The sequence below is a fragment of the Pipistrellus hanaki genome (genome assembly GCF_964339955.1).
Source record: "Pipistrellus hanaki genome assembly, chromosome: 21".
Taxonomy (NCBI): Eukaryota; Metazoa; Chordata; class Mammalia; order Chiroptera; family Vespertilionidae; genus Pipistrellus; species Pipistrellus hanaki.
This window is the reverse complement of record NC_140523.1, coordinates 8,085,098-8,105,525: the sequence shown is the minus strand read 5'-3', so window position 1 is coordinate 8,105,525 and position 20,428 is coordinate 8,085,098.

Here is a 20,428-nt window from a genome sequence, read left to right as displayed (position 1 = left end):
ACCCGGGCCTGTGCCCTGACCGGGAATCGAACCCTGACCTCCTGGTTCCTAGGTGGGCGCTCAGCCGCTGAGTCATGCCAGTCAGCCGGGTGTTACAGGCGGGCTTCCAGGCTTCAAGGCCAGGCCGCAGGAGTGAGCTGGAGCCCACAGCCCTCACATCAGACTTGGGGGGCCAGGACTCAAACCCCCAGCCTCTGGTCCCAGCCCTGCCCCTGCCTCCAGCCGCTGCGGGACAGTCCCGATTTCTGACAATGTGTCCCGCGTCCCGCGGCGTTTTAAAAAAGCCCCGATGTCTGGAAAGAATGCCCGACAGACCAGGGAACGGCGGGAGAGCGGGAAGGGAACAGACGGTGTTCGGCGGCCGTGCGGCTCTGGGGCCAGGATAGGAGTTTTATGTTATTTTTGTTCATTGTATCATGTTAAACTTTAATCATAACAAATAACTGTGGAGAACTGATTATCAAGAACTGCTTATCCAAGTTCGCATGGTTGATCAGTGGTTAGAATTCACTCAAATGAGAAATATGCCAAAGAATAAAATAGTACTATACATACATTTTAAAATTATATTTGTAAATTGTACTTATGTTGAAATTTTAAATATATATATATATATATATATATATATATATATATATTACAATACTATTGATATTTTGGTGTTCTATGAAAATTTTTGGCTCCATATAGACCAGATTTTTTAAAAATATATTTTATTGATTTTGTACAGAGAAGAAGGGAGAGAGATAGTTAGAAACATCGACGAGAGTCATTGATCAGCTGCCTCTTGCACGCCCCCTACTGGGGATGTGCCCGCAACCAATGTACATGCCCTTGACCGGAATCAAACCCGGGACACTTCAGTCCCCAAGCCGACGCTCTCTCCATTGAGCCAAACCGGTCTCGGCTGTATAGACCAGATTTATAATCAAGAACCCCCCACCCCCACCCTCGTCAATGGTGTCCTGCTTTACCAATGTTAAAATCTGGTCTACCGCCAGAACCGGTGTGGCTCAGTGGATAGAGCGTCAGCCTGCGGGCTGAAGGGTCCCAGGTTCAATTCCGGTCAAGGGCATGTACCTTGGTTGCGGGCACATCTCCAGTGGGGGGTGTGCAAGAGGCAGCTGATGGATGACTCTTTCTCTCATCGATGTTTCTAGCTCTCTATCCCTCTCTCTTCCTCTCTGTAAAAAATCAATAAAATAAAAAAAGTATTAAAAAAAAATCGGGTCACCTTAGACTCAGGCGAACTGTCCCATCTCAGGGCTCCTGTGCAAAGAGGGGGTGCGGGCTCCGTGCCCTGAGCGGGAGCCGGGCAGGACACAGCCCCGCAGGGTCTGCACCCCAGGCCCCCCGCTCATCGGAGGCAGCGAGCAGCACGGAGGGCACCCAGGCCTGAGCCCGGGGAGGGGGGAGGAGGGGGAGGAGGAGGAGGATGGGGGAGCTGGGAGGAGAGGGGGGTGGGGGGAAAGGCCCACATTCCCAGCGCCTCCCAGCGCATGCCAGGCCCCGGGAACGCATAGCTGAGGCAGGTGGAAGCACTTATCTCTGTGAGCGGCAGCGGAGCTCACTCAGAGGCCCCGAAGAGGAGGCAATGAGAGCCAGATTCTGCAGAGGGAGCGGCCCGAGGGCCCCGCAGACGCCGCGCGGGGAGGGGGCACCCTGTCAGGGCCCAGAAGGGGCAGACGTCCAGCGTCCCCCTCAAGGTCACACACGGTCACACACGAACATACAAGGTCACACACAGTCACACACTGTCACACAGTCACACATGGTCACACACGGTCACACACGGTCACACACCATCACACACGGTCATACACGGTCACACACGGTCACACACGGTCACATAAGGTCACACACGGTCACACATGGTCACACACAGTCACACAAGGTCACACACGATCACACATGGTCACACACATGGTCACACACGGTCACACACGGTCACACACGGTCACACATGGTCACATAAGGTCACACACGGTCACACATGATCACACACAGTCACACAAGGTCACACACGGTCACACACGGTCACACACGGTCACACAGTCACACACGGTCACACAAGGTCACACACGGTCACACACGGTCACACAAGGTCACACACGGTCACACACGGTCACACACGGTCATACACGGTCACACAAGGTCACACACGGTCACACACGGTCACACATGGTCACATAAGGTCACACACGGTCACACACGGTCACACATGGTCACATAAGGTCACACACGGTCACACACGGTCACACACGGTCACACACGGTCACATAAGGTCACACACGGTCACACATGGTCACACACAGTCACACAAGGTCACACACGATCACACATGGTCACACACATGGTCACACACGGTCACACACGGTCACACATGGTCACATAAGGTCACACACGGTCACACATGATCACACACAGTCACACAAGGTCACACACGGTCACACACGGTCACACACGGTCACACAGTCACACACAGTCACACAAGGTCACACACGGTCACACACGGTCACACAAGGTCACACACGGTCACACACGGTCACACACGGTCACATAAGGTCACACACGGTCACACACGGTCACACACCATCACACACGGTCATACACGGTCACACAGTCACACACAGTCACACAAGGTCACACACGGTCACACACGGTCACACAAGGTCACACACGGTCACACAGTCACACACAGTCACACAAGGTCACACACGGTCACACACGGTCACACAAGGTCACACACGGTCACACACGGTCACACATGGTCACATAAGGTCACACACGGTCACACACGGTCACACACCATCACACACGGTCATACACGGTCACACAAGGTCACACACGGTCACACACGGTCACACATGGTCACATAAGGTCACACACGGTCACACATGGTCACACACAGTCACACAAGGTCACACAAGGTCACACATGGTCACACACGGTCACACACGGTCACACACGGTCACACAAGGTGACACACGGTCACACACGGTCACACACGGTCACACACAGTCACACACAGTCACACAAGGTAACACATGGTCACACAAGGTAACACATGGTCACACACGGTCACACACGGTCACACAAGGTCACACAAGGTAACACATGGTCACACACGGTCACACACGGTCACACAAGGTCACACATGGTAACACACGGTCACACAAGGTCACACAAGGTCACACACAGTCACACATGTTCACACAAGGTCACACACAGTCACACATGGTCACACACGGTCACATAAGCTCACATACAGTCACACACGGCCACACACGGCCACACACGGTCACACACGGTCACATACAGTCACACAAGGTCACACATGGTCACACACGAACATACAAGGTCACGCACAGTCACACACAGTCACACAAGGTCACACACGGTCACACACGGTCACACACGCACATACAAGGTCACACACAGTCACACACGGTCACACACGAACATACAAGGTCACACATGGTCACACATGGTCACACAGCGAAAAGACTCAAACATGGCCTGGCTGGTGTGACTCAGTGGTGGAGTGTCGACCTATGAACCAGGAGGTCAGGGTTCAATTCCCGGTTGCGGGCTCCATCCCCAGTGGGGGGTGTGCAGGAGGCAGCCGGTCCGTGATTCTCTCTCATCATGGATGTTTCTCTCTCTCTCTCTCCTTCCTCTTTGGAATAAATATATATATATATTTTTTTTTTCTTTTCCCTAAAAAAAGCTTTAACTTCATGACACCAGCAAGAATACCTCCCCTTTCCACCTCTCTGTCTTGATGCTTGAGTTTCTTTCTTTTTAAAAAAACATTTTATTGATTTTTTACAGAGAGGAAGAGAGAGGGAGAGAGAGTCAGAAACATCGATGAGAGAGAAACATTGACCAGCTGCCTCTTGCACAGCCCCTACTGGAGATGTGCCCACAACCCAGGCATGTGCCCTGGACTGGAATTGAACCCAGGACCTTTCAGTCCACAGGCTGATGCTCTATCCACTGAGCCACACCTGTTAGAGTTTGATGCTTGACTTTCTATCAGACTAGCCTGTCCATTCCTTTGGCAAGAGCTGCTGATTCATATTTAGTGAAGGTTTATGTGTGACAGGCTCTGGGCTATGTGCCTTGTAGGTACTTTAAAAAATATACACGGGCCGAAACCGGTGTGGCTCAGTAGTAGAGTGTCGGTCTGCGGACTGAAGGGTCCCGGGTTCGATTCCAGTCAAGGGCATGTACCTTGGTTGCGGGCACATCCCAATAGGGGGTGTGCAAGAGGCAGCTGGTCAATGTTTCTCTCTCATCAACATTTCTAGCTCTCTATCCCTCTTTCCTTCTCTCTGTAAAAAATCAATAAAATATATTTTTTTAAAAAATATATACACGGAGAGGCCAGATTATGATGATCTCTGAACACATAGTAATCTGGCCACTCAGTCTGTGTGTGTGTGTGTATATATATATATATATATATATATATATATAGAGAGAGAGAGAGAGAGAGAGAGAGAGAGAGAGAGGCGGGGGGGGGAGAGAGAGGGAGAAAGAGGGGGGCCGATGCATGCATTCATGCATGGGTGGGGTCCGGCCAGCCTGGCCAGGGGAGGGGACCTGGGTGGTTGGCCTGCCTGCTGGTCGAACTCCTGGTGGAGGGGACAATTTACATATTAACCTTTTTTTCTATAGGATACACACTGAGGGCCAGGTTACTATGCGTTCAGAGATCATCATCAGCCCTAATCAGTGTGGCTCAGTGGATAGAGCATCGGCCTGCGGACTGAAGGGTCCCGGGTTCGATTCCGGTCAAGGGCATGGACCTTGGTTGCGAGCACATCCCCAGTGGGGGGCGTGCAGGAGGCAGCTGATCGATGTTTCTCTCTCATCGATGTTTCTAACTCTACCCCTCTTCCTTTCTCTCTGTAAAAGATCAATAAAATAAAATAAATAAAATAAATAAAAACAAAAAAGAGATCATCATCATCTGGCCACTCCGTGTATATTTGCATTGTATTCAGAGAGGAAGGGAGACGGAGGGAGAGGAACAGCCGCGATGAGAGAGAATCACAGATCGGCTTCCTCCCGCAAGCCCCCCACTGGGGCTGAAGCCTGCAACCCGGGCCTGAGCCCCGACCCGGAATCAAACCGTGACCTCCTGGTTCAAGGTCGGCGCTAACCATTGAGCAACACTGGCCGGGCTCCCCGCTGTGTGTTCTTAAAGCCCTGAAAGCTGGGACTCAGGAGGGAGCAGGTGCGAGACGGGGGCCGAGCAGGTGAGCACGGAGCCTCTGAGAGGCTGGGCAGCAGGAGGCGGCCCCAGCACAGATGCTCCCCCAAAACATGCTGAGCTCACCCCCTGCCGTGACCTTGCTGGGCCGACCCTGGCGCCGCCCCAGGTGGACAGAGACACAGACCATCTCGCATCGGCCCTGCCCACCTGGACACGCAGGGGGGCAGGGGGCAGGGGGCGGGGTTGGGGGGGCTGGCAGGTGAAGCGGGGTGGGGGGGGGGACGGGGAGGTCCCAAACCTGCTGCTCCGGCCCCTGCTTCACACCTGCCCACACACGGAGCCTCCTGGACGGAGGGCGGACCTCTGGCTCAGCGTGACTCCTCTGCCAAGACACCTCCACCGGGACCTGGGGCCGCGTCAGGCCCCCGCACACACCCCTCCCTCCCTCCCTCCCTCCCCTCCACACCCCCCTCCCTGGGGCTCCTTCTTTGCAGCCATGGCTGTGGTGAAGGCTTGTGTGTGTTTTTAATATATTTTATTGACCCTTTACAGAGAGGAAGGGAGAGGGAGAGAGAGTGAGAAATGTCGATGAGAAACATCCATCAGCTGCCTCCTGCACGCCCCCCACTGGGGATGTGCCAGCAACCAAGGTACATGCCCTTGGCCGGAATCGAACCTGGGACCCTTCAGTCCGTAGGCCGATGCTCTATCCACTGAGCCACATCATCAGGGCTCTATTTATTTTTAGAGAGTAGAAGGGAGAGGGAGAGACACATCGATGTGAGAGAGACACCTCAATGGGTTGCTTCCTGCATGTGCCCTGGCCAGGGCAAGGGATGAAGCCCACAACCAAGGTACATGCCCCTGACTGGAATCGAACCTGGGACCCTTGAGTCTGCAGGCCGACGCTTTATCCACTGAGCCACACCGGTTGGACAATAGAAACATTTTTTAGAAATATTTTATTGATTTTTTTTATAGAGAGGAAGGTAGAGGGAGAGAGAGTGAGAAACATCGATGATAGAGAAACATCCATCAGCTGCCTCCTGCACACCCCCCACAGGGGATTTGCCCACAACCAAGGTCCATGCCCTTGACCAGAATCGAACCTGGGACCCTTCAGTCCGCAGACCAATGCTTTATCCACTGAGCCAAACCAGTGAGGGCTAGAAACATTTCAAAAATATATTTATTTTTATTGATTTCAGAGAGGAAGGGAGAGAGAGAGAGAGAGAGAGAGAGAGGGAGAGAAACATCCATGATGAGAGAGAATCATAGATCGGCTGCCTCCTGCATGGCCCACACTGGGGATCAAACCTGTAACCCGGCTGCTGAAACCGGTGTGGCTCAGTGGATAGAGCATCGGCCTGTGGGCTGAAAGGTCCTGGGGTCGATTCCGGCCAAGGGCACATGCCTAGGTTGCAGGCTCGATCCCCAGTAGGGGGCAGACAGGAGGCAGACAATCAATGACTCTCTCTCATCATTGCTGTTTCTCTCTCTCTCTCTCTCTCTCTCTCTCTCTCTCTCTCTATCTCTCCCCCCCCTTCATCTCTAAAATCAATAAAAAATAAAATTAAAAAAAACAACAACAACAACAAAAAAAACTGCAAACCCAGGCATGAGCCCTGTATTGGGAACCGAACCCTGACCTCCTGGTTCCTAGGTTGACGCTCACCACTGAGCCACCCCGTCTGAGCAAATAAAGCCTCCCTCCTCTGCCTTAGCACCTGAGGCCGGCTCCTCTCTGGGCCGTCACTGCTGGTCTGTGGCCCTGGGAGGAACGAGGGGCCGGGTCCCCTGGCAGACGCGAAGCCGGCCCGGCCCAGCCTCCTGTCTCAGGTCCCCCTGCAGCCTCCTCACCCACTCTCGGCCACCCTGAGCGGCTTTCTTCTTCCGTCCGCTCGACCCCTGGAGGGCTGGGGCCCCCTCATCCCAGGGGCTCCCGCTGTCTTCTGCGGGACATGAACCGTGCCCGAGAGCGATCTGTCTCGCTGCCTTTATTTTAAAAAAAATATATATTTTATTGAGTTTTTACAGAGAGGAAGGGAGAGGGAGAGAGAGTTAGAAACATTGATGAGAGAGAAACATCCATCAGCTGCCTCCTGCACACCTCCTACTGGGGATGTGCCAGCAGCCAAGGTCCATGCCCTTGACCGGAATCGAACCCGGGACCTTTCAGTCCGCAGGCCGACGCTCTATCCACTGAGCCAAATCGGTTTCAGCTCACTGCCTTTAAATCTGCTTAATGCACCGCACCTACACGGAGTGGCCAGATGATGATGATCTCTGAACGCATAATAGCCTGGCCACTCCGTGTCTATCCTATAGAATAGGGGTGTCGAACTCAATCAGAGAAGGGGCCAAAATCTAAAATCCAGCCTAAATCGTGGGCCGAATGGTTTACTGAACAGTCATAAACTGACAATGTCATAAACTGACAGCGGAGTGCAGTGATGACAGCGCGGTGCGGGCCACATTGCAAGGCCTGGCGGGCTGGATTTGGCCCGAGGGCCTTGTGTTTGACACATGTGCTATAGAATAAAAGGCTCATATACAAATGGTCCCCTGGACCAGGAGTTCGACCAGCAGGCAGGCCGGCCAACCGCCCATGTCCCCTCCCCCTGGCCAGGCTGGCTGGACCCCACCCATGCACGAATTCATGCACCGGGCCTCTATATCTATTTCTATCTATCTATCTATCTATCTATCTATCATCTATCTATCCATCCATCCACACACGGAGTGGCCAGATGATGATGATCATGATGATAATCTCTGAACGCATAATAATCTGGCCACTCCCTGTCTATCCTATAGAATAAAAGGCTGACATGCACATGGTCCCCTCGGCCAGGAGTTCAACCAGCAGGCAGGCCGGCCAACCGCCCCTGTCCCCTCCCCCTGGCCAGGCTGGCCGGACCATGTACAAATTCATGCACTGGGCCTCCAACACACATATACATACACACTAGAGGTCCGGTGCACAAAATTCATGCCCTGGTTGGGGGGGGTGTTATCCCTCAGCCCAGCCTGCGCCCTCTCCAATCTGGGACCCCTTGAGGCAGGGGTCCTCAAACTTTTTAAAGTGGGGGCCAGATCACGGTCCCTCAGAGAGCTGGAGGGCCAGACTATATGAACTACTAATTCCTACTGTAACACCTGGGCTGCGCTCACTGCCCAAAGAACCTGGCGGGCCGGATCAGACTCCTCTGCGGGCTGCATGTGGCCCCGGGCCGTAGTTTGAAGACCCCTGCCTTGAGGGATGTCCGACTGCCGGTTTTCCTGCACCGGGCCTCTAGTCAATAAAATAAAAACCAGCCCGCTGCATTTGCTGAAACATTCCATCAGCTCAGCCCTCATGCCTTGGCAGGGCCAGACCCAGCCATTTCTCGGGTTTGGTGCAGCCCCTGGGCCAGAGGTCCCCACCCCCGCCCCAGGGTCACCCTTCGCTGTGCCCACCCCCAGCCCAGAACCCTCCCGCCCCGCCCTTCCGAACGGGGCTACGGGGGAGCCCGTGCACGTGTGTGTGTGTGTGTGTGTGTGTGTGTGTGTGTGTGAGTGTGTGTCCTCTTTTCTCATCTCAGCCCCACATCCACGGAGGCTTCAGAACCAGTGGGTGGTCCCTCCCCCGTCGGCTCGAAACTATGGGCCCGGATTCCAGAGGCTCATTATGGCAGGAGCAGGCTGTGCAGCTCAGCAGGGGCCGCTGCCCTGCTCAGCTGTCAGCCAGTGGGGAGGAGGGGGGCAGTGGAGAGAGGCGGCAGGGCAGGTGGGCGCCGAGCTGCTCTCTGCTGCTCTGGGGAGGGGACTGAGCCCAGAGAGGCCTGTGGCAGCCCCTCCCTCCTGACCTGGGGCTGTGGGCCCCGCCCTCTGGGGGCACCTGGGCTGGGACCCCAGCCGCTGGGGTGGAGGCTGGGGGTCCCACGGGGGACTGGGCAGGAACGGGCGGTTGCACAGAGTTGAGCTGGAAATGGAGCTGGTCGCCTCTTACAGACCCAGAGGCCGGGACTGGGGTGTGTGTGTGCATGCACTATCACATGCAGTGCTGCCTGTGAGAAATGTGTAATCTAAAGAGAGATCAGAGCCGGGACCGGTTTGGCTCAATGGATAGAGCGTCTGCTTGGGGACTGAAAAGTCCCGGGTTCGATTCCGGTCAAGGGCATGTACCTTGGTTGCGGGCACATCCCCAGTAGGGGGTGTGCAAGAGGCAGCTGATCGATGCCTCTCTCTCACTGATGTTTCTAGCTCTCTATCCCTCTCCCTTCCTCTCTGTAAAAAAAATCAATAAAAATATATTTTAAAATAAATAAAATAAAATAAAATAAAATAAAATAAAATAAAACAGGGTGGAGATCAGGGGAGACCTTCCGGGTAAGTTCCTGAGTGACCAAGGTGGTGGAGGCCGGGGGCGGACAGCAGGTGCAAAGGCCCTGGGGTGGCTGCGAGCTCCGTGCACCCTGGGTCCAGGGAGGGGCCGCCGTGGCCGGGACAGCGAGCCGGGGTCTCCATGGAAACCGGCTGCGCGCAGAGGGTGTGGGAAGCCGTCCCCCTCCCCCGTCCCGCCGTCCCGCCCCTTAATCAGAAACAGCTGGCGCGGCCGCGGCAGGAAGTGCTCGCACCCGCGGCTGGCAGGGGGCCCGGGGTGCGGGTGAGTGCACCCGAGGGCGCCGCCGGAGGCACCCGCTCAGGGTGCCCAGGGACCCTTCCTCAGGCACGGACGGACGGACGGACGGAGGGACGGACGGACGGAGGGACGGACGGACAGACGGCGGGATTCTCAGGCTCCCGCCTCCGAGCTAAAGGCTCTGCAGGCCCCTTGGTTAAGGTGCAGCCCCGATTTTTTTTATCAATTTGTCCCGCGTCCCGCTGTGTTTTAAAAAAAAGTCCCCGATCCGCCAAAACCGGTGTGGCTCAGTGGATAGAGCGTCGGCCTGCGGACTGAAGGGTCCCAGGTTCGATTCCGGTCAAGGGCATGGACCTTGGTTGCGGGCACATCCCCGGTGGGGGGCGTGCAAGAGGCAGCTGATGGATGTTTCTCTCTCATCGATGTTTCTAACCCTCTATTCCTCTCTCTTCCTCTCTGTAAAAAAAATCAATAAAATAAAATTTTTTTTAAAAAAAGTCCCCATCTCGCGTCCCCCTGGGGAGAGCTCATTGCATCTTCTCGGGGCCCTGTTTCCCCCCCCTCCGACCTTCCCCTCTGCCCCGGCCCTGTCCCCCGAGCCCACCCCCCGGCAGAGGGTCCCTCCCTGGCGCCTGGTGGAAGAAATGACACAGCAGTGGCCGGAGGACAGAGAGTCCGCTGAGCTTTTGAGTCACAAATGCCACCGCCCTGGAGCTAGGGATGGGACCGGCCTGAGAATGACTCACGGGGTGTGTGTGTGTGTGTGTGTGTGTGTGTGTGTGTGTGAGGGGGGACAGATGGAGATGAAGACTGGGGGCTGGGCCCGGCTGGCCTGGCTCCGTGGCTGAGCATCGACCGTGAGCCAGGAGGTCAGAGTTCGATTCCCGGTCAGGGCACAGGCCCGGGGTTGCGGGCTCCATCCCCAGTGGGGGGCGTGCAGGAGGCAGCCGATCCATGATTCTCTCTCATCGATGTTTCTCACTCTCTCTCCCTCTCCTTTCCTCTCTGTGAAAACTCAATAAAATATATTTTAAAAATAAATAAATAGCTGAAACCGGTGTGGCTCAGTGGATAGAGCGTCGGCCTGCGGACTGAAGGGTCCCGGGTTCGATTCCGGACAAGGACATGGACCTTGGTTGTGGGCACATCCCCAGTGGGGGGCGTGCAGGAGGCAGCTGATCGATGATTCTCTCTCATCGATGTTTCTAGCTCTCTGTCCCTCTCCCTTCCTCTCTGTAGAAAATCAATAAAATATATTTAATAAATAAATAAGTAAAAAGAGTTCGTTCATGGAGTTTCATTCCTGGTGCATCTGCAGCTGGAGATGCCAGGGCTGGAGTGAGGACGGAGGCACCCCCACCGCTGGGCGCTGGGCGCTGGGCTCCCGCTCTCCGTCGGGGTTTCCGGGCCCCGGGGTGGGAGGGGGCCCCCCCGTCTCTCCCAGTCAGAGGTCCCTGGGGCCCCGGGAAGCCCCCATCGCCCCACTCACTCATCCAATTAGCCCGGCGCTCCGCCCTCATCTGGAAAGAATGAAGGCGGCCGAGGGCCCCAGTCACTAATGCAAACCATTTGTGCAGCGGGAGGAGCCGGACGTGATTCACGGGGACATTCCAGCTCCCCGTGCGAGAGAGAGAGAGAGAGAGAGAGAGAGAGAGAGAGAGGGGTGGGGGGGGCAGGGGGAGGGGGAGAGGGAGAGAGGGAGAGAGGGAGAGAGGGAGAGAGGGAGAGAGACAGAGAGAGAGAAGGAGAGAGAGACAGAGAGAGAGAGACAGAGAGAGAGAAGGAGAGAGAGACAGAGAGAGAGAGACAGAGAGAGAGAAGGAGAGAGAGACAGAGACAGAGAGACAGAGAGAGAGAAGGAGAGAGACAGAGAGAGAGACAGAGAGAGAGAGAGAAGGAGAGAGAGAGAAGGAGGGAGGGAGGAAGGGAGGGAGGGAGGGAGAGAGGGAGAGAGGGAGAGAGAGAGGGAGAGAGAGAGAGAGAGAGAGAGAGAGAGAGAGAGAGAGAGAGAGAGGCGGTCAGCACCGCAGAGCAAGGGCCATCTCAGGTCAGGCTGCCGCGTCTCCCAGGACCAGCGGGGCGGGGCCGGTCCCGGGCAGCCTTGGTTCGCTCACACGGGCCGCACGCACCCGAGGCAGGCCAGGGTTTCAGACCCCCCAGCTGGACGCCATCTCACTTCCTTTTTATTTAAAAAAATATATATTTTATTGATTTTTTTACGGAGAGGAAGGGAGAGGGACAGAGAGCTAGAAACATCGATGAGAGAGAAACATCGACCAGCTGCCTCCTGCACACCCCCACTGGGGAAGTGCCCGCAACCAAGGTACATGCCCTTGACCGGAATCAAACCCGGGACCTTTCAGTCCACAGGGTGACGCTCTATCCACTGAGCCACACCGGTTTCGGCATCTCACTTTCTTTTAAAAAAACAGTTTTACTAGGGGCCCCATGCAGGAAAATTCGTGCAAGAATAGGCCTTCTTTCCCACTGCTGCCCACTCCGGCTTCCCTCCGGCACCCTGGCTCCGTCAGGAATGACGTCCGGAATGACGTCCGGAATGACGTCTGGTCTAATTAGCATATCACCCTTTTATTAGCATAGATGGCTCTCACTGGTCTGGCTCAGTGGATGGAGCGCTGGCCTGCAGGCACATACCCAGTAGGGGGTGTGCCTGAGGCAGCTGGTGGATGTTTCTCTCCGATATTTCTAACTCTCTATCCCTTTCCCTTCCTCCCAGTAAAAAAATCAATTAAATATATTTAAAAAAATAAAAAATATATTTTTATTGATTTCAGACAGGAAGGGAGAGTGGGAGAGGGATAGAAACATCCATGATGAGAGAGAATCACGGACCGGCTGCCTCCTGCACGCCCCCCACTGGGGATGGAGCCTGCCACCCGGGCCTGTGCCCTGACCAGGAATCGAACCCTGACCTCCTGGTTCCTAGGTCAATGCTCAACCACTGAGCAACACCAGCCAGGCCACCATCTCACTTCTTACAGGGCCTGGCGCAAGAAACACAACAGATTTGATGCATCAAAGACATCGAAAGAAACTTGAGGCCCGGCGGGCGTGGCTCCCTGGTGGAGCGTCGACCTAGGAACCAGGAGGTCGGGGTTCGATTCCTGGTCAAGGGCACAGGCCTGGGTTGTGGGCTCGGTGCCCGATGTGGTGCGTGCAGGAGGCAGCCGATCCGTGATTCTCTCTCGTCATAGGTGTTTCTGTCTCTCTCCCCCTCTTTCTTTCTCTCTCTCTCTCTCTCTCTCAATAAAAATATATTTTAAAAGAACAAAAAACTGCCCAAATCGGTGAGGCTCAGTGGATAGAGCATCGACCTTCAGACTGAAAGGTTCCGGTTTCGATTCCGGTCAAGGGCATGGACCTTGGTTGCGGGCACATCCCCAGTAGGAGGTGTGTAGGAGGCGGCTGATCGATGGTTCTCTCTCATCGATGTCTCTGACTCTCTATCCCTCTCCCTTCCTCTCTGTAAAAACTCAATTAAAAAAAAAAAAAAAAAAAAATATATATATATATATATATATATATATATATTTTAAAGAACAAAAAAACCCTCCAATACAGCCCCTCCCCCCAGCCCCACTGGCTATCAGACTGGCCGAGGTCAGAGGTCAGACCTGAGGTCAGAACGTGAGCTGACCCCACACACCCAGCAGGACGGGTCCTCGGACCCCTGCCCCCCGCCCCTGGCTGCCCTGCTCCCCACATCCCCCCGGGGTGCTCACTGGAAGCACGGAGAGCGGGGACCCTCCCCCACTCAGGCAGCTCCCTGTGGGGGTCGGGAAACCTGCCCATAAATAAACCCTTTTACGACGCAGCTCCAACATAACCTTTCATCGGCAGCCAGCACGTGTTTCATTATCCCAGACGCGGGCAGGGCCTGACGGGAGATGCTGGGGGGCTGCCCGGGGGGAAAAGGGGGGCCGGGGGTGCGGGACAGACCCGGGGAGATGGCCACTGACCGCACCCTCCACCCTCCATCGGCCTGGCCTATGGAGCCGGCGCGTCTGTCTGTCTGTCTGTCCGAGGGGGCTCAGACTCTGCTCACCTCCATCTCCGCCGCCGCTGGACCATAAAGTCCTGCAGACAAAGCTGGCACCCCAGTGGCCGAGGGGACCCTCCAGACGCCCCCGTGGCTGCTGAGCGAGGCAGAGATGGGTGATGTTTTATTTTATTTTATTTTTATTTTTATTGATTTGTTACAGAGAGGAAGGGAGAGGGATAGAGAGCTAGAAACATCCATGAGAGAGAAACATGGACCAGCTGCCTCCTGCACAGCCCCCCCCACTGGGGATGTGCCCGCCACCAAGGTCCATGCCCCCGACCGGAATCGAACCTGGGACCCTTGAGTCTGCAGACCGACGCTCTAGCCACTGAGCCACACCGGTTTTGGCTATTTTATTTTATTGATTTTTATTTTATTATTATTTTAAAAAAATATATATTTTATTGATTTTTTTATATTTTTTTATTTTTTATTGATTTTTAGAGAGGAAGGGAGAGGGACACAGAGAGAGAAGCATCCACAATGAGAGAGAATCACGGATCGGCTGCCTCCTGCACGCCCCCCACTGGGGATAGAGCCTGCACTCCGGGCCTGTGCCCTGACCGGGAATCGAACCCTGACCTCCTGGTTCCTAGGGCGACACTCCACCACGGAGCCACGGCCACGAAACAGGTGTGGCTCAATGGATAGAGCGTCGGCCTGCCGACTGAAGTGTCCCTGGTTCGATTCCGGTCAGGGGCATGTACCTCGGTTGCGGGCACATCTCCAGTGGGGGGTGTGCAGGAGGCAGCTGATGGGTGCTTCTTGCTCATCAATGTTTCTAGCTCTCTGTCCCTCTCCCTTCCTCTCTGTAAAAATCAATAAAAAAAAAATATATATATATATATATATATATATATATATATATATAAATTTCATTTTAATTTTAAAAATATATATTTATTGATTTTTCACAGAGAGGTAGGGAGAGGAGAAAGATAGAGAGCTAGAAACACCGATGAGAGAGACATCGACCAGCTGCCTCCTGCACACCCCACACCGGTGATGTGCCCGCAACCAATGTACATGCCCCTGACCAGAATCGAACCCGGGACCTTTACAGTCCGCAGACCGACACTCCATCCACTGAGCCACACCGGCTTCGGCAAAATCAAAAATATATTTTTAAGAAACAAAACATTTTAACGGATGTAAGCCACCTCGTGTGGCCAGGGGCGTCTGAGCCCGACCGCGCCGAGTGTGGTCTCCCTGCCGCAGTGTCAGCATCCCGCTCGGCTCGTCAGCCCCGCCCCCGGCCCGCGGACTCAGGCTCCGTTTTAACGAGGTCCCGGGTGGCTCCCCGCGCGGCCAGGCTCAGAGGGGGAGGAGGAAACAGGAAGAAGGGGAGACAGAGGCTCCTGGACCCAACACACAGCCATCAGGACCCGGCTGGCGGGGCTCGGCCTGGGAGCCTGCGGACGGCAGGGTCCCGGGTTCGATTCCAGCCAAGGGCACATGCCCGGGTTTCGGGCCTGATCCCCAGTGTGGGGCGTGCAGGAGGCAGCTGATCCATGATTCTCTGTCATCATGGATGTTTCTCTCTCTCCCCCCCGCCCCTTCATCTCTGAAATCAATAAAAAAACAAAACCAAAATATTTTACAAATAAACCAATTGATTTAAATGAAGTAACATCAAGAATTTATTTTTTTTAGCCGGGACCGGTTTGGCTCAATGGATAGAGCGTCGGCTTGGGGACTGAAAGGTCCCGGGTTCGATTCCGGTCAAGGGCATGTGCCTTAGTTGCGGGCACATCCCCAGTAGGGGGTGTGCAGGAGGCAGCTGATGGATGACTCTCTCTCATTGATGTTTCTGACTCTCTATCTCTCTCCCTTCCTCTCTGTACAAAAATCAATAAAATATATTTTTAAAAAAAGAATTTATTTTTTTAAAATATATGTTTATTGATTTCAGAGAGGAAGGGAGAGGGAGAGAGGAATAGAAACATCCATGATGAGAGAGAATCATGGGCCAGCTGTCTCCTGCACAGCCCCCTACGCATGTATCCTTGACCGGAATAGAACCCGGGACCCTTCAGTCTGCAGGCTGACGCTCTATCCACTGAGCCATACCGGTTAGGGCTTGGGACAAAATTTTAAAAAGAACCAAGAAAGGGGTACCTCGTACACACAGGTCTCCCTCCCCATTCCCTATTCCTGGAGGCAAACACTGTGACTCTTTAAAAAAAATATGTGTTTGGCCCTAGCTGGTGTGGCTCAGTGGATAGAGCACCAGTCTGCAGAATGAAGGGTCCCGGGTTCGATTCCGGCCAGAGGCACATGACAGATTTGCAGGAGGCAGTCGGTCCACGGTTCTCTCTCATCATGGATGTTTCTCTCTTCTCCCCCTTTCCCTTCCTCTCTAAAACCAACACAGAAATATATATATTTTTTAAACTATGTATTTTATTGATTTCAGAGAGGAAGGGAGAGGGAAAGAGAGACAGAAACATCCGGGATGGTCGGCTGCCTCCTGCACGCCCCACGCTGGGGATGGAGCCTACCACCTGGGCTGTATGTGTCCCCGACCAGGGAATCGAACCGTTGACCTCCTGGTTCATAGGTCGACACTCAACCACGGGGCCTGGCCCTGGGGGACAGCCCTCTGTCTGGGGCCCCCCCGCCAATGCGCCGGCCTGACACAGGAAGGGCACATGAACGCACTGGTTCTTGTGAATTAAGTCATCGAGATTCATAGGCCCGAAGCCTTCACTGTGGCAGCTGATGGAATTGTGCTGTGGGGAGCGGCTGGTGTTAAAAGAAAAGAAGGAAGTGAGGCCAGGCCAGCATGGCTCAGGGGCTGAGCATCAATCAAGGTCAGGGTTCAATTCCTGGTCAAGGGCACAGGCCCCGGGTTGCAGGCTCCATCCCCAGTGGGGGGCGTGCAGGAGGCAGCTGATCCGTGATTCTCGCTCCTCATAGATGTTTCTCTCTCTTTCCCTCTTCCTCCCTTACTGTCTGAAATCAATAAATAAAAAAAATAACTTTTTTATATCTATAGACACGGAGTGGCCAGATGATGATGATCTCTGAAGGCATAATCATCTGGCCACTCCGTGTCTGTCCTATAGAATAAAAGGCTCATGTGTAAATGGTCCCCGCGACCAGCAGGCAGGCCGGCCAGCCTCCTGGGTCCCTCTCTGACCCCGATCATGGACCTGTGGGGTCCCTCGGCTTGGCCTGTGCTCTCTCGCAATCCAGACTGAGGGCTCCCCTTTCCCCGTGCATGAATTTCATGCACTGGGCCTCTAGTAAATAGATTTAAAAAATTTTTTAAAAATCAGCCAAAACCAGTGTGGCTCAGTGGATAGAGCATTGGCCTGCGGACTGAAAGGTCCCAGGTTTGATTCCGGTCAAGGGCATGTATAATACTTTGGTTACGGGCACATCCCCAGTGGGGGGCGTGCAGGAGGCAGCTGGTTGATGTTTCTCTCTCATCGATGTTTCTAGCTCTCTATCCCTCTCCCTTCCTCTCTGTAAAAATATCAATGAAATATATTTAAAAAAATTATAAATAAATTAAAAAATCAGCGGCCAGGCCCATGACCTCCGTGGCTCAGCGGCAGGCAGGTCACCCTGGCTGTGGGCCTGTGGGACTGCAGCCAGGAGGCTCGCCGGCCGGGGCCAGCTGCCATCGGAGCGGGCGGTGCTCACCCGGCCGGGCCTGTCTCGGTGCCTGAAGGAGCCATTCTCCTCCGGGGCCTGGCCTGTCAGCCGCGAAGATGCCCCACGGCCGCTCCGGTCTCCATAGGACGTCTATTTATTTTTCATTATTTCATTCATTTATTATTTTTGTTTTTTTGTTTTTATTTATTTGTTTGTTTTGTTTTGTATTTTATTTTATTTTTTTGTTGTTGCTTAGTTATTTTTTTTGTTATTTTTTATTTTTTTATTAAGGTATTATATGTGTACATACCTTACCATTGCCCCCCCACACTCCCATACATGCCCTCCCTCCCCGGAGTTTTGCGTCCATTGGTTGTGCTTATATGTATGCAGACAAGTCCTTTGGTTGATCTCTTATCTCCCCCAGATCTCCCTCCTCTCCCCGCTGTAATTTGACAGTCTGCTTGCTGCTTTACTGTCTCTGTATCTGTATTTTTTTAAAATATATTTTATTGATTTTGTACAGAGAGGAAGGGAGAGAGATAGAGAGTTAGAAACATCGATGAGAGAGAGTCATCGATCAGCTGCCTCTTGCACACCCCCTACTGGGGATATGCCCGCAACCAAGGTACATGCCCTTGACCGGAATCGAACCCGGGACCCTTCAGTCCCCAAGCCGACGCTCTATCCATTGAGCCAAACTGGTCTCGACTCTGTATCTGTCTTTTGGTTCATCGGTTTATAATGTTCTTTATTATCCATAAATGAGTGAGGTCATGTGGTGTTTCTCTTTCATTGACTGGCTTATTTCACTCAGCATGATGTTCTCCAATTCCATCCAGGTTGCTGCAAATGGTAAGAATTCCTTCTTTTTTATGGCAGCATAGTATTCCATTGTGTAGATGTACCATAGCTTTCTGATCCAGTCATCTGCTGACGGGCACCTAGGCTGTTTCCAAATCCTAGCGATTGTAAATTGTGCTGCTATGCTTAGTTATTTTTTTATTTTAATTTCACTTGCTAATATCTTCATGAGTTATCAGTAAGATTGATTAAGTACAGAGGCCACTATTTTTCAAAATATCTTATTCTTCAACATTAGTTTTCCATTAGATATACAAATACATGGATATATATAAGATTTAAAAAACAATCTTGGTGTTTAAACTTGATTAATCATAATTTCTTGATTTGCAGACAAAATTAAAAATCTAATAATGGCTGGAATAGTTTCCATTTTGAGCACTTTTTTCCCCAAAAAATGTTTCACTATATCTTCATGATATAGGTCCATCAGATGACAAAATTAATTTTTTTATTGCTTAAATCAAGCATTTTTGCTTAACTTGTCATCCAAAGCCATCATCACATTAGACTTAGTTGATTAATGTTATTTATTCATAGATTCCTAATTTTTTTTCTGTTTTGTATTTTATTATTCTATTCTATTCTATTCTATTCTATTCTATTCTATTCTATTCTATCATTATGTTTTAAGTACATTTTTGTTGATGTCAGAGAGGAAGGGAGAGGGAGAGAGAGAGGAACATCCACGAAGAGAGAGAATCCTGGGTCGGCCGCCTCCTGCACGCCCCCCACTGAGCGGATGAGCCCGCCCCCCCCCCCCCCCTCCCCCCTGCCTGATTCCTTGTCTGGGAATCGAACCCTGACCTCCCACTCTCCGCTCCACCCTGGAGTCACGCCAGCCGGGCCTCCGTGGCGTCTGCGTGGTTCCAGAGGGAGTGTCCCAGGGCACAAGGCGGAGGCAGCCTGACCTTCCATTACTCAGCATAAGCTCTCATGACTCAGCATAACCTTTCATGACTCAGCGTGACCTTCCATGACTCAGCGTGACCTTTTATGACTCAGCCTCTGAAGATTTTCTTTTCTTTTTTAAAAAAAATATATTTTATTGATTTTTTTACAGAGAGGAAGAGAGAGGGATAGAGAGAAACATCGATGAGAGAGAATCATCGACCAGCTGCCTCTTGCATGCCCCCCACTGGGGATGTGCCCGCAACCAAGGTACATGCTCTTGACCGGAATCGAACCCGGGACCCTTCAGTCCGCAGGCCAAAGCTCTACCACTGAGCCACACCGGTTTCAGCAGCCTCTGAAGATTTTCAACCCACTGGGAGGCCAAAGCAGTCAAGGCACAGAATCCACCTCTTTTCATTTATTTTAATTTATTTTTAAATATGTTTTATTGATTTTTACGGAGAGAATGGGAGAGAGAGAGAGAGAGAGTCAGAAACATCAATGAGAGAGAAACATCCAGCTGCCTCCTGCACTCCCCCCACCGGGGATGTTCCCGCAACCAAGGCACATGCCCTTGACCAGAATCGAACCCAGGACCCTTCAGTCTGCAGGCCAACACTCTATCCACTGGGCCACACAGGTCAGGGCTATTTTTAATTTATTTTTCTTTCACTTCATTTCAGTGTAGAAGGGAAGGAGAGAGGCAGAAAGAGAAACATCGATGTGAGAGAGAAGCATCGATGTGAGAGAGACATCGATGTGAGAGAGAAGCATCGATGTGAGAGAGACATCGATGTGAGAGAGACATCGATGTGAGAGAGAGACATCGATGTGAGAGAGACATCAATGTGAGGGAGAGACATCGATGGGTTGGTTGCCTCCTGCACGCACCCCGGCCTGGGGCTGGGAATCGAGCCTGCGTCGGAGAGACCTGCCCTGGACGGGAGTCGAACCCAGAGCCCATCAATCCAAGGGCTGACGCTCTGTCCGCTGCACCAAACCGGCCAGGGCTGAATCCACCTCTTTTGTTTCTATTTTTGTTTTGTTTTTGTTTATTATAAATTTATTGATTGATTACACATGTGTCCTTATTCCCCCATCCCCCCGCCCCCACGCTCGCCCTCACCCCCGGTGTCCGTGTCCATGGCCAGGCCCA